This window comes from Dermacentor andersoni, chromosome 3 (genome assembly GCF_023375885.2).
Source record: "Dermacentor andersoni chromosome 3, qqDerAnde1_hic_scaffold, whole genome shotgun sequence".
NCBI classification, from domain to species: domain Eukaryota; kingdom Metazoa; phylum Arthropoda; class Arachnida; order Ixodida; family Ixodidae; genus Dermacentor; species Dermacentor andersoni.
The window spans coordinates 16,425,068-16,439,904 of NC_092816.1; the positions used below are offsets into that span (position 1 = coordinate 16,425,068).

Consider the following 14,837-nt stretch of genomic DNA (forward strand, 5'->3'; position numbering starts at 1 on the left):
GGGAGCTTTCACGATTAGCCGAAGCAAGATAAGAGGACGATAGCCATAAGGATGGCTAGTGACAAGAGGGGGTTACGCGAAATAAATTTCGTAGTGCGTGGTCCAAACCGTTCACGATGTCTCTCATATTCTGCTGGCTGTTTTTATTTACAAACGGAACATTTTGATTTCTCTCGCTGTCGGCATTTCCCAGACCTCTCGGTTTTTCCCTTGAGAGAGAGGAAGAGGGTGAAGGTATGCGTGCGTCTTCGCGTTTCTGACGTTCCGCGGAGTTCTCGAGAAGCTTACGTTGCGCCCACACAGTGGGATTACCTGACATTACACGTCACGTTCGTTTGGCCGGTAACTCTGCGATTCCGGCAAAGTCTTATGAATGAAGAGAAAAGGCGCCGCTTGACTTGAGCAAGATAAACGCGCCGTATCCTGAAAAGATGGCGGTACCTCAGTCTCCATTTACTCTTTCCACTGCTAATAAGGAGCTGAAGTTTTTTTTTCTTTTCTAGTGAAAACAGGCGAGTATCTTTGCAGGCTGCATCCAATGGAGCACTGCACGAGATGAATGGCAAAACGGCGATTATGGGAACATTCGGCTGCGGAGTGGGCGCAGTAGCTTCAATGCTCATTTAATGTTGCCCAATTTATTGCGCAAACGACGTAAGCCAAGAGGAACTGAAGAATCGGCGCTGAGGAAACAGGAGGCGACTCTGTCGAATGAGAATAGCTTTCCTGTTCGGTTCGGTGCGCTGAGAGGAAAAGTGAAGCCTGCCGGAGGTAAACATATTCAAAACAGTTGTGAAACCTGGACGACGTATGACGATAAGGCAATACATGTATGACGTACACAGGAACTTACAGAAAAAGATTGCAGCCCGCTTCTAGAGCTATCATGATTTAGCCTTTGTTCTGGTTGCGCGAGCACATGACGCAATTATTTCTTGAACTTGAATGATGGAAGGAATCATGGTGCAAGCTTTCGTCGCGCTGCACGACGGCTGAGATTATGATAAATATCCGCTGTGCTGTTGACAAAGCAACAACTAAAGGAAAGGGGCGGAACTTATTGTATTCTATAGATATATATTATGGTGATTCTTTACAGCGCAATACAAGACAAGGACACAAGAACGTATAAAATAGACGACACGGCGCTGTTCCTCTCGACTGATATTTTGTTGAAGATATGTATAACACATATATAGGTGCCAGTTTATAACCATGACATTTACGAGGCACAGAGATGCATCGAGGCAACTGTGACAATCTGGCGCATAATCAAAATTGACATAGGTAACGCAATTCCTTGTCATAAAGAGTGATAGACGGTTCGCTGATGCACGCTTTGGCCCTAATCTTTATATTGTGAGCCTCGGCGATTTCCCTTAATTGGCTTGCGTGTTTAAAAATGACACTAGTTTTCTTTCTTCCTCTCTTTTTTTTTTTTTAATCGGGGCGACAACCGCACAACTTGCAATGCTCCGGGAGATGAAGTGGCGCCGCCCCTTGAAGAGATAGCTCATGCTCACGAAGTCGAACAGTCACACATCGCTTCGTTTGTCCCACGTACTCTCAACCACAAAGTAATGGAATGGCATACACAACCTGCCTAGCGCAAGTGATGTACCTGTTCACATGTTTGACAGTGCATTTTCCCATTTTCCCGTGTCGTCGTTTTTATACATTCTTGTGTCCTTGTCTTGTATTGCGCTGTAACGAGCCACTATGAATTCCAACCAACTGGCCCAACTTGCCGTTTTGATGCGATATATATTATGGATTCTTCTTGGCCGAAAACTATCAAGTTAGGTAGCAGCATTCTCCAGCTGACAAAATTTTCAATGGCGTGGCCATCGCAGAGGCTTTGCTACATTGTTTATGCGGCTTATAGCCTATGCATCTGTCAGCAAGCAGCTTGACGGCGGGCTTAAAAAAAAAGAAAACATGAGAGATTAGGCTATGCACAATTTGCGCGCAGACACGTGGTACTGATCTTGATGTGGTTCTGTCAGTGGTGAGTTTTCCGTGTTCCGTTTTCCACGCGGAAGAGCAGAGCGAGAAATGGTTTCTTTTCTTTTCTTTTTTTTTTTCTCACATACCCACTTGCTCTGTCGAACACCGACGCATGGAATGTGCTTCCGCAGGCTCTTCGCGATGTGGCACTTCGACTGCGTCATGACTTAGACGTGACGGAAGCGTAAGCAATATGCGCTTATGCTTGTCTAAATAGGCTGTCGAAAAGAAAGCAGTTGCTAATCTAAGCATGTCAAAAATCGCGTGCTCAACAACACCGATTTTTTTATTTATTTAGCTGCTCTTTTTACCCGTGCAGTGCAGAGGGAGAATACGATGATTATTGCGTCCAAGTTGTCGGCTAACTACTCCTATAATGTCGCATGTATACAGGTGTATTTAAATATTTGTCTATTGTACCTCCACAAAGCATCCGACGCCACTCGATCTTAGCATACGAACGAGTGATGCACATCTTTAGGCGAGAGTGCACGTACAGGGAGGTGCCATGCATGCAGTGCTGCCAGGCATGTTGCAACGTGGGCACCATCAGAGTAACGACCGGAGCCCGATCGTCAATTGTATTCAGACTGCGAGGCATGACACAAGTATCAGATGCAACTGCCGTTGTGGCGCCCAGGTCACGTTTTCTAATTGGCTCGAACATTCGATGACGTTACGTCATACGCAAGCTGCGGTAGTTAAGCCAGTAGCGTGAATCCCGCCTTACCGCATGTTAATTTCAAGAAACATCTCGCGATAGCACCACGGCACGCGTCGTCTGAATAGAGTCCAACGATGTGCGCGGGGAAAAGGCGCCCAATACAGCAGCACTGGTCGGGCTGGTGCACGTGCATGGGTGATGAGTCCTGTTCAAAAGCAAGTCTGCGCAAATCCTAACGAATCTCGCGCTGTGTGTGCGCGCGCAATCGGAGCACCAATCGGATGAACCGGCTGCGACTGCGCCACCACTTCTCGAGACGCGTGTGCCCCGTGGGGGCAGGAGTGGAAGAAATAAATGGTCCTTTGAAGCCGAGGTCATTCCGTTTGCGGCGATGTGCCCTTGGCCACGTTGCCCCCTACTCGGGCTCGAGAGCGTGTGCGACGGGGGAGCCGGACTCCCTCGCGTTGCGCGCGCGTGATTGAAAGGGTTGCCCGCAGCGGCGCGGCTATAGGCCGGCGGAACAAAGTATCACGGAGCGCCCAGTTCAACGCGCTTCGAAGCCACGAATCTGATCACCCTGCGCCGGGACGACAGCGGCTCCTAGAAGGAAGGGCGAGGAAAAGAACGCGCCTCTCGGCGGCCGCGTGAATGCAGTGATTGCACTGCACCGAACGATCGCCTCTGACGAACAGTGAAAAGGTGTAACGTATAGCGGTGTGCGGCGCTGAGGCCTTTTCCTTCATTTTTTTCGTTTTGCCCAGAGCACCTTTGATACTATCGCAGGCGACTGTCCATTACAAGGGCTTCGAGTTTAACCGCTTCTGGAGCGAAGGAGAACTGTCTGGCTTGGAGTGTAACGATGAGAGATTATAGAGTGGAAGCCTGTATAACATGTTCGGTTTGATTATTGGTTTGACTTTTTGTGTTGGGCCGTCTCTTGAGCTGTAGGCATCACTGCGCGCGCTAAGTCTGGGGACTATCGGTATTAGCGTGCGCTAACGAGAGCTGTTGAACGTCGACGACGGGCGAAGTAGAAGCCGCCGCACGTAGAGCCAGGTGATCCAAGGCGAAACAAAGTCGCATCCACGCGCCCATAGGTGATCTGATAGGCTCGTGTGCACACAGCCGGCATAACATTGAGGAGTTTGTTTGCGGGTTATTTCAAACACCTACACGCCTGCAAAGGCAAGGCGCGGCACTCGGTTTAGCGTGTGCGTGAATTACCGGTGCTAGTTATGCGTTGCAGTGCCTACGCCGAGCACGAACTGGGAGTCTTCTCGCGGGTCATTACACTCTGAAAGCCTCTATCGCTCTCGCGGTCAGAGGGCATTATCACGAAATGGCGGGGAGTGGCTGGCGTTTGAACTTTGTCTTAACTTTTAGCGCCAAGCAGTGCGTGCTTAAACATCAGCAAAAACCCACAAGTATTGTGTGCGCAAGGGTGTTTGGCTAGGCCATTACGCCTGTTTGCTTGAGGCAATTTTCGAAGCGCTGATGAGCGCAGGTTTTCTCGCCGTAGAGTGGGTGTAAGTGAGTGCGCGCCCTTCCAAAGCCTTCAAGGCGTTGGTAAAGAGTCCGCCGGTAGAGGTCGAGTGTCTGCAACCTTGCCTGAATTCATCAAGAAGTTGTTAGCCCTGGCTGACTCAAGAGGAGCCGACTGAGAAGAAGCGACAAAGAATATACAGGAAAAAAAAGTCGTTTGTCAATGAATCACGCAGTCTTCGAGGGCGCTTCAAGAAAGAAAAAAGACAGCTAGCTTGAATAAAAAATTATAAAAAGAGAAGTAACGAGTCTGCCTAACGTTCACCTATAACCAGAAACAAGCGAGGCAATTACCTATACTCACTGTCAAGGTAGCCGAAATCCGCCTGGTTGGGTATAACACTTGGTTGGTGAGTGCTTAATTAGTGCAAGGCCTGTAAGACGCATGTGGAAGACTTACCAGAGCGGGGTACTGAATATTCTGTGGGAATTCATTTATACTATTTGTGACAACTTTAAGGTTTTATATGTTTATTTACTACATGCAAATGTACGAATAGCAAGCATGGGGACAAGAAGTACACTAGAAGATAAAAGAACAACTAATACGATCGATACATTATACAGCAGGCAAGGATACAAAATTCTGATAGAGGAAAACTGCGCTGCAAACACTGAAACACCTTTTTCGAGCTTATCAGTAAAGTCCAAAATTTTGAAGGCATCGCATTATATTGCATGATGATAGGTAAAATAAGGCATGTACCTGTGCTGTTATTCACTCGTCAGCACATAAAACACGTCTATCAAAATGAAAATGTCAAAATCCAAAATGCCACATGCCGAAAACAATTAGGTGACAATGCATTTCACTGGTTGATTGTCCGTGAAAAGATATACTTAAAAAGATTAGTGCGTCGAACGGATGACACCAGCTGATGATCGTGAGTTGGTTGGGTTGGTATACGATCGGCTTGGTGCAAACATTAGCCGAACGCAAGGTTGGAAGAAGTTAAGCTGCGCACCCGATCAATGCATCGCAAGTTGAGCAAACGAGAAGTGTCAGAATACATGTCGTCTACTAAGAGACACGTGTACGCAGACCAATCAAGCCAATATGTAGTTACCTTTCCTCGGTGGTTCAAAATTCCTTCCAACAGCGTGCGTGAATAAAAGGGTTGAACCATGAAATTTTATTCGCATTGTATTTCCCTCTATCGGCCTTACATCTTCACTTTGGATTCCTAGTAGCGTGGGCTTCCAAGTGCATGCAAGTCATCGCTTAACACATGCGAACAACTACAGCGCTAAGCCTTACTATGGCCTGTCTTATAACTAAAGAAATAAAAATAAATAATAAAGAAAGTTGCTTTCCCTCTTGACAGGCAGATTTTTAGGCTTTGTAGTTGTACTTTAACACCAGCAATGCGGCGCTGTCGTGTGTAGTTCAGTAGCTAAAGACGTTTATTTCGATTTCACAAGCTGTAATATGCACGCTATACAAAGGCTGGACAAAATCTCTGATGGCATGTGTTCCGAGGACAGTAGAAAACGAAGTCAGACAGCTTATAGTTACATTGATTTATCGGTTGACTGACAGAGTGCCTGACTATAGCATTTCACAACTGCATCTCGCCATGGCGGCCGCAGTAACGGAGGTGTCCGCATTAAGTTGGACGACCTGGGTTTCCTTACCGCGAAAACTCATTGCACGATCGAGTTAGTTTTCGCATGCCGTCTCCATCGAAGTGAAACTGCCGTGGCCGGGAGTCAAACCAGGAACCGTAGTCACGCGAAAGTGCAGCTACTGTGGAAAATAAATCAGAAGCCGAATTCACAAACCCGTTATTTCGATTATTAGGGCTGTTTGCCATTGGTCAGCTGCCGTCGCTATAATATGTACGGCATGACGATGAGCTGGCACCTGCTGTTTATACGATAGTACTTCTTTTTAAGGCTACGGGACCAGATGTAGAGGTCAGATAAGAACATTCGTGTGATATAAATACGGGAAACTCGTGCAGTTTAGAGAAGTTTTCACGCTTCGCTGAACTATACAAACATTTACAGATGCGCGTTATAGGCTAACATAAGCTGTGCGCAATGCGCGCAAGCTCCAATAATGCCGGTGCAGAAAACACTGGCTGTTTTCTTCTCGAAAGCGTCACCGTGCTGAAGCGTCAGCGAATGGGTCAATAATTGACGCCAATTTAACACATCTGTGCCAGCCAAGGGGAAGCCGAATATTCTTTTGACTAAACGCGCTCGTCCGCTGTATGCATTCGCAGTTGCCCTTGTGGTACCTGCCACCGGGTAAAGGGCGGCACATCGAGGAAACGGGGCATTTGGGCGCCCGCACATGGGCTATATGCTGTACTGCAAGAACGTTTATGGTCTGATATCTTCGCATCTTTACGCATGTGCTAATCGATTCAATCGTTCAAATAGATGCTTCTGGAGCTAAGAGAGGTTTCGGAAGGTTTTGCATCGGAGAGACCACGAAATACGCCGCTGTAATACTTCACTTAGATCACGCACGCTCGCGTGGGCATTGACGGCTCTTGGGTTTAGTATTTACGGGCTATTACTTTTAAAGTTTATATATGGGGTGAATTGGGAACTTATCGAAGTGGGACCACCTCGGGCATCTCAGGCGCGGCACCGTCCCCGCGCCTGTGGCATTTGGCACGCTCTCTCCTTTTCTGTGAGGAAAAGGAGAGAGAGCGAGAAAGCAAGCAGAAGCAAGACAGGCAGATCGATTAGACGAACGTCCGATTTGCTACCCTACACAGGTAGTGAGGGAAATGGCGTCTAGAAAGTGGGAGGGAGGGAGCGCTGCGTGCGCGCGGGAGGATGGGAGGACTATAAACGGACACCCAGGCCGGTGTACTTCAAGGACTGCACTAGTGTGCATGTAGCTTCTTGCGCCATCGTCAGGTGCATGAAGCCATGCTAACATTTTTGACTCAGAAAATGGTGGAAGTCGTACCGAGAAACAGGTAAACAGCCAGGTGTGCCTAAGAGGCAAACAGGCCTAATTCTTGACGGAATTTGTCTTTTCGTGCTAACAAGTGAAGAAAAAAAGAAGAGCGCAAGAATTTCCCGGTACACCTCAGTATGGACAAGGTATGGTTACATTCTCCTGTTTAGTTGGATATACATATCACCCTTACAAGGAATGTTGTTGCAAATCCATCGATTTTCCGTTGATATTTGTGCCACCACCAACAACGAATTTGTGGAAATTCCATTGGTATTTCATGGAACATCTGTTGAACAGATGTTCCTTACGTAATACCCCACATGGGGCTCTTAAGGGAATAATAAATGATGATGATGATGATGATGAACAGTCATGAAAAAGTCGCCACCATGAATCTATTGAATGTCCATCGGAGTATTATTGTGTCATTTTCTCATTGGATAGATATTGAATAGTCACTGGACTTAGCCTGCCGTGAATTTCCATTGCATTTGCATTGTACTGGGATGTTTCCCACTAAGGTTTAACGTAGCAAGATTATACTCGCTTAGGCTGAATATTAACTGCAGCCAACAGAGAAACCAAGAAGGCACATGAAAAGGCATTCTTATATGGTGAATTTTATTTCCCTTGCGAGGCGAGAGAACTGGCTGATTTTTTTTTTTTTTGTGTAAAGAGCGCTTGCACCTGGAAACTTGGTGCGGCTGTATCCCGAAAAACAAAATATTTTGTCAGTAATATAGTCAAGATGTACCATAAACAAGTTACCTTAGCAGTGAAAGATTATCGTTATTTAAGCCGCAAAACTAAGGAATCTGTATTTCTTGAAGGTTTTGTGGTTGAATGCAGGTGAAATAGTTCTAAGCTATAGGAAGAGCATAATGAGCCATGTTAAATGTGGCAAGAGCAATGTCTCGGCTGCGACATGGGGTCATTATTTATCTATGCAGTGACCAATACAATAATTGCATATATGCAATAAGCGAACTTCCATCCAGATTAAACTAGCTTCATGTTCTTAGCGTTCATATGAAGAAACGTCTAATACTTTTGTGTTCTTGCTTAAATGATTATCATAAATTACATAATGTCTATGTTAACTTATTATGGTCGTGATGTCGTCACAAGACTTGCAAAGCTAATTTATTAAAAATATTGCCACTGTTTGCAGTGCACTACTTCCTGTGTAACTCTTTCATGACTTTAGGAGAAAAAATGCAAATATGTCAAAGTCGGGGCAGCCTGCTGAACTAAATGAACTCCATGCGCAACGTGGCTGTCATAAAAATGTGATGAAGCTCTTCATCTCTGTATGGGTGCGTCGAGAGGAGTGCTCCTTTTCTGTAACGGAGAAACGTTCCTGCACCATTTTCGCTTGTACCGGTGCTCTTAACGGAGTTTTTCCGTTGCTAGTCGAATAAGGTTGCGTCTGTCGTTACACAGACGCGTAATCGAGAACTGTTGTATTTGCCTCCTTTTTCCTCGCTCAGAAGAATGGGCCATCGCGCGACGATGGTCGTGGTGTCTGGCGCGACGTGCGTCCACGTGACGTTATTGCGTCGACGTAAAGCGTTTAGGGGGAAACTGGATGACACTTGCGGGGTGCAGGGACTGGCGGAACGAGGAAGGACGCCACAGCTGTATAGCCAGCCGCCGGGAATGTACGTACACGATGAATGTACGCCTGGGGCTTTGTGTATACAAATGTTGGCGGCGCCGCTGCGATCACCTCTCACGCTAGCCGCAGTGAACAGCGCGCAGATGCAACGAGCTGCTGCTATAACATTACGATTTTGGCCTTGCGGGAGTACACGAATTTTTGAACCGAGGAAAGCTCCGTGCGGTCTTATCATGCGGACACGATTGTACAGCGCTGTGAGAGCGACTACTGCAGATTCTGAGTTCGCGACACTGTTCGCGCTTGAGGTTAATATGTTTTCGTGAGAACCTAGAGCCGCTGTTACTAGCCAGATCTGCCGAACGGAATAACCTGGAATAATTATTTTGCGCTGACTGCTTTATAAAATGGACTTTCAGACTAGATGATGCCAGCCCTTGCTTTGAGAGCGCTGCATGCACAGCGTAGTGCATTCAATGGTACTAGCGCTTGCGGAGCGATTGCAAGGGTATGTGGCAACGTGATCGTGACGTGGAAAACCGCCGGACTACGCGGCGTTTATTGCGGTCTTGCGATATACGATTACGCTAAATTGCTACGTCTCCAACGACTGGCTCGAAGGCGCCTCTCGCTGTCTGCACGAAGCTGACCGAAGAGGCTTTCTAAGGTGCGCGATCGAGGCGCTGTGGAAGTGGGTTTGCATTAGGACGAATCGCAAGGATAACGGACGCCGATCATGCAAAGAACAAACGTGCTGGGCGCCGCTCTTTGTTCCGTGTGACCTTGCCTTTGTATCCCCGTTTCTCCTTCGCTTTATTCCAAGACGAATTGGTCTCGCCTAGTTGCCTGAGCTACTGCCGTAGAATTTCCCCTTCATGACGTACATGCGGATAATTATAATGCATTTCGACGACGCTGCGTATTTGGTTTGTTATTATTATTAGTTTTGTGCATATAACAATAATCGGCCACACTTTGAGAGCCTAAATTTGTGTAGGCATTTTTGAGGAACGTCGTTATAGAGGGCGGTGGCTTATTTGAACACACCAAGCGGTCTTTAGCATATTCCAATGTCACAGCACGCCGACGTTCTTTTTTTTTTTTGTTCTAGTATGCCTTTCGTGCTCAAAGACTTCAGAAGCTTTTCCTCCACTCAACCGAGTTGAGCTCAGAGCTACCCTTCGTCCGAAGAAGGTGCTACGCTTCTCAAGAATGGGCGGAGTGTCAATGAAGCGCAGTGGCGCAGTGACAAATTCTGTATAGGGACGGCGCTGTCATCCGCGTTCTTGAGTCCAGGTGGAGTTTTGAGGGAAGGGACATTATGGAATAAGGAGATTCGCAGCAGCTCCTGTTTACACAAATTAAACTTACGGCTTGATGTCATCGCCATTCATATTAAATCTAGAGAGAGAGAGAGAGAGAGAGAGAGAGAGAGAAACGGGGTGGGAAATTCAAGGAGGTTAACCACACGAGATTCCGGTTTGCTATATCCAGAAATGTTTTCAGGACACAAAGATCTTAACAGTCGCGGAATGGCTACGAAAGTTTTCACAAAGAATACGGTTGTGTGCTTATGAGTGCCACAGCTATTTCTCGCTTTTGAAGGCAAATATGAATTCGACTTCACAAGTGCTCGCTTTCATACCCTCGGCCCTAATTTACAGCTCCGTATTTTGTCCGACCTTCCACGACGTGACTGCGCCTTTCTAGTCCGTCTATGGCTTGGAGTAGCATGTTCAAATGCGCACTCCTTCCTTATCGGAACGGCCAGTAGCCCACTTTGTGACTTCTGCGGGTGCAGCGAAACGATCACGCACCTTCTTTGCGAGCGTCCTCGTTTCAACCGGCAAAGAGCAGCCCTCTCAGTCACGCTAGACCAACTGGACAAGTGCCCACTAACGGAAAACAACGTTCTTGGAAATTGGCCTACACAAACATCAGCGCGAGCCACTATAAAGGTACTGCTGCATTATTTAAGACACTGGACACTGTGTGACAAGTTATGACAAGTTGTGACTGTGCACTGTTTGATGTAGAATGTTATAGTGGGACGTTGACACTGTGTAAAACTATGCAACGCCTCCGCAGACTTTGTGACAGCGCCCACGAAAACAGTTCTGTATTGTGTAAGGCTTTTTCGTCTTTTCATATCCTTTTTCTCTAATATATCGCATCCCTTTCCCCATCCCCCGGTAGAGTGTAGCCAACCGGAGGTAGTCTCTGATTAACCTCCCTGTCTTTCCTTTGCCTGTCGCTCTCTTGCTCTTGCTCTGAAGGAAAAGCTTGCCATCTGCCCAATTGTAGTATAGCGCCGCAAAGGGAACCAGGTGGCTTTTATCTTTTATCTGCCGCGCATCGGCCTCCACACTGTCGATCCACACAAGTTATTTTTGTAATCTTACTCCTTCGTGTGGTTGAAGCCCAGCAGCGGCTATCTTCCCAAAAGGATGTAGGATTCTCATAAAACACAACGCATCCAGAGCTGTGTCAGTGTTATAGCTGCTCTGCACAAAAGCTCCTCCGTCAACATCAGCGCATAAGATTGCTTTTCGAGTGCTTGCGAATGAACACGTCTGTTTTCGTTTTTTTTTTCCTCCTTTGTTTCCATTTCTGTGCGCGCCAGCCTTTTGTAGTGGTCGGGTGGTGGTACTGTTTAGTGGCCAAGGGTGAAATCACCTCGGTCTCGTGTACCTCGCGCTGCGCTTATCGCGAGGGTACCAGATCCTGGGAACTTTGCGACCGCTGGAAGACTGACTCTTGAATTTGCTCTTTGGCTCGTCGCACGCGCGGGGAAAAAAAGCGAGCCTTTCGCGCAGATAGAAAAGCCTCGTGCGTAGAACGGCAAACATTAAAAAAAAAAAAAGACTCCCTGAGCACTTTGGCAAAGAGATAAAGCAGCTTGTTTTCTTCGTGGGCGTTCGCGGGGCAGCAGCATTGCTTGGGTAATGTATACATGTACGTATGCACCACACGTCTCCGTACTCTGTACATTCGGTCAACGTACGTGCCTTTTGTGTGGCGGCGCTTGCATTCCGTGGTCCCTCGTCACTTGCGCCATGACGGAAATGACACGCGCAGTGCTGTGACCGAGGACGGATGTGGACGCATATGATAGGCGAATGTGTAGCAGATTGACCGCCGTGTCGTTCAGCTGCAACTGTAAGGGGCGAAGCGCGAGCGGCACGCTAGCAAGCTTCCGCTGTCACTCACAACAGCGTACGGGACTTCCCTTTCAGGAGCCGCGTGCTATAGATTGTGCTATAAATTGTTTGTCCTAAGAAGGCGACAGCGTCCTTACAACGAGAGCTGCAGGTCATTTTTTTGTTACCTTCGATTACTTTATATAAATTTCAATAAACTTTTCTGGAAGGCTCACCGAAAGTCACCAGATACATTTGTTATAGGTGGTCTTCATACTTTCCTATACACTGCTCTGTCAGAAATCGAAGGATGATATTTGTTGTTGCGGGCATGCCTCGACCAGCCTTATCAGTGACAGAGAGTATGCAGTTGGGCCGTACGCGGAGGCACTGATATCTGTCTCCTCAGGCTGTCATCGCTGCGAGGTGAAGTCAGTGGCGTGTCATGAGATAAATGCTTGGATTAATCCTAGCGAGAAAAACAACACACGCTGCACGACATTGCTGCCGTGCATTCGTGATTACTGCGTCGTTGTCTGCACTGTGGAATCAAATACGGCCAAGAATGACCACACGGAACTGCGGAGCGAAGTCAGCCAGCTTTCAGTGACAGTATATCTGTAGCGTCCCAACGTCGAAACTTCCTCAAAATTAACGAATAGTATTGCCGCGCAGCCAACTGAAGAACAAAAGCTGTGATTCCAAAGGGCTTTCGGCACGAGAAAGTATTTAATTCGCTATTGCGCCGTGTTAAAGTATTACGCAGAGGGCGAATTGTAAAAGAACTTTCGAAAACAAACCGGTCCAACCTGTTATTACCTACAGCTTAACTGAAGTGACATGCTAGACATGGCTAGCCTTAAGACATGCTATAACATCACTTCTTGTATAAGGTACACTTTCATCGCCTGACAATTTACATAATTGATGCGAAAATTAGGCTAGTATTAATTTTCTTTATATCATGGACCATTTGATAACAGAGCTTTGTTAGTTCCTGTTACCGAGTGGTGAGCTTTATGGACATTATGCAGAGACTCAGATGCGAGCACACTAGCTCAAGCCGATCGCTCTGCCCCCTTTCCTTCACTAAAGCCCATCTCACTCTCTGGCGCAGTAAGATGTGTAGCATGACTGAGACTTTGGGTGGCCTGAAGGTAAATCTCGTCCTGCTATAGACTGGCCTTATCACGCAAGTGCACGATACGCCGCAGTCGTAATGTCTTCCGCAGATGTTGCTGCTCTTCTGCGAGGTTGCTTTCACGCAGCATAAGCTATAATTACTTCTGTAATTGGCGTCGGCAAGTTGTTGCGAAAGCCAGCTGAGTAATTGAAGGACGTCGAATCGTGTACCGAAATGGCTGCGCTTCAGCGCGTCAAAGCGTCTTGTCGCGCATAGAGGTGGCCACAGTTCAAGCTACTGCAAATGAGACGCGCAGCTGATGAGTCGGACTGGACGCGTCCGCAGAGTTTTTTCCTTTTCCTTTTTTTCTTTCTTTTATACTCTTCCCCTTAGTATATATTTTTTTTTTCAAGACGTTGCGCGAGCGCAACTTCGTCGCCCCGTACGTCATTTCGTCCGCGAGAGCATATCTAGGAGGCGATGAGGGGCAGCTTGTGCTGAGCGCAAGTTACGCGTTCTTGTTTGACTGTTTGCTTTTCCGACTCAGGTAGTTTACGTACGGACACCTCGTGACGTTGTATCGTCTGGCGCGCTGTTGCAAGTCTGTTCTCCTCCCGTTCTTCGTTAAATGGTTGCGGCAGCAGCCAAGAGAGAGAAAGAGCGCCCGTAGAGCTCGAGCTTACGCAGTCTTACTAAAGCATGCAGTGCTGTGGAGGCTGCAGAGCTAGCGTCACCCGAGCGCAGGCGCCAACTCCGGGAGTTCCTGCGCACGCCGTGCAATTTTGTCCTCCAGTGGAGAAGCAAACGACAGTGCAAATATTCAATTGTATGTTGTAATGGATCTAGGGAGTCTAATTGCTGGCTAAACTCCGCGCTGCTTCTTGCTCGAGTGTCCCTCCAGGCCACGTAGCTTTCGCCATACTGTACGGTTTTGGGCGAGACGGCACTCACACGCCAACGAGAGAGCGGTGGGGGCCATTTGAGAGTGCAAGCGGAGAAAGAATCGTGGCCACTTAGCGGCGCACCAGACGGCGACTGCTGCCGCAGCCGCTGCGGAGGTTACGCGCGTGGGGCCCATAGAAGGCGGCCTCCGGTCCCGGTCGCCTTGGGCGCCGCTTACGCCGCAGAGGCGCCCTATTCGGTAGCGGTGGCACGCACTGCGTTTGGCAGCGAAGCGGACAGCGAAGCTGGTCTGGCGATGAGAATAACGTTGCGTTGCACGATACTCTAGTAGTCACATCGCCGTGCAGGGTGCCATGAGTAGCTGGCCAGTGCGCTGACACGGGGTGTTTCCGGTGGCAAGTGACGACGCAAGCACCATACCCGTGGCTCAAGAAGCTATAGCATGCTCCTGCGGCGATTAGTCGTGCAGACTGGCGACAGTGTCCAGGTAGCTTAGGGCGGTCTAGCCAGGCAGCTGCGCATGCCCATATAGGAATTTCGCATAGGTGTCTGTATATTATAGCATGTAGTCTTGGAGGGGTTTAGCGTATGTGTTGAGTCAGTACTGGTTGCGGCGCAGGAATATCATAGCTGGAGTGTAGTCACGCAGGAGAAGGTTAATTGGAGATAATTAGGAGAGGCCTTCATCCTGCAGTGAATATAAAAATAGGTTACTACTGCTGCTGCAGTAGTTACCGGGTCCCAGAACACTCAGCCTGGCAGACTTATCTGGTCGCTCATTTGGTGGTATTTTAAGGCAGGCTCGCACATGTGCAATCTGCGTAGGAGGAGGTGGAGGAAATGAAGAGAGAAGGCAGGGATGCTAGCCAGAAATGCGTCTGGTTGTCTACCCTACTCTGGGAGACGGGAAAGAGGGA

At 47.9% G+C, this 14,837-nt stretch overlaps 1 protein-coding gene across 2 annotated transcripts in view; it reads left to right on the top strand.

Moving 5' to 3' along the window:
• LOC126520346 (solute carrier family 2, facilitated glucose transporter member 1-like) overlaps positions 1-14,837 on the top strand; it is a 92,049-nt gene that overhangs the window by 39,169 nt on the left and 38,043 nt on the right. The gene's annotated exons all lie outside the window — the stretch shown is intronic.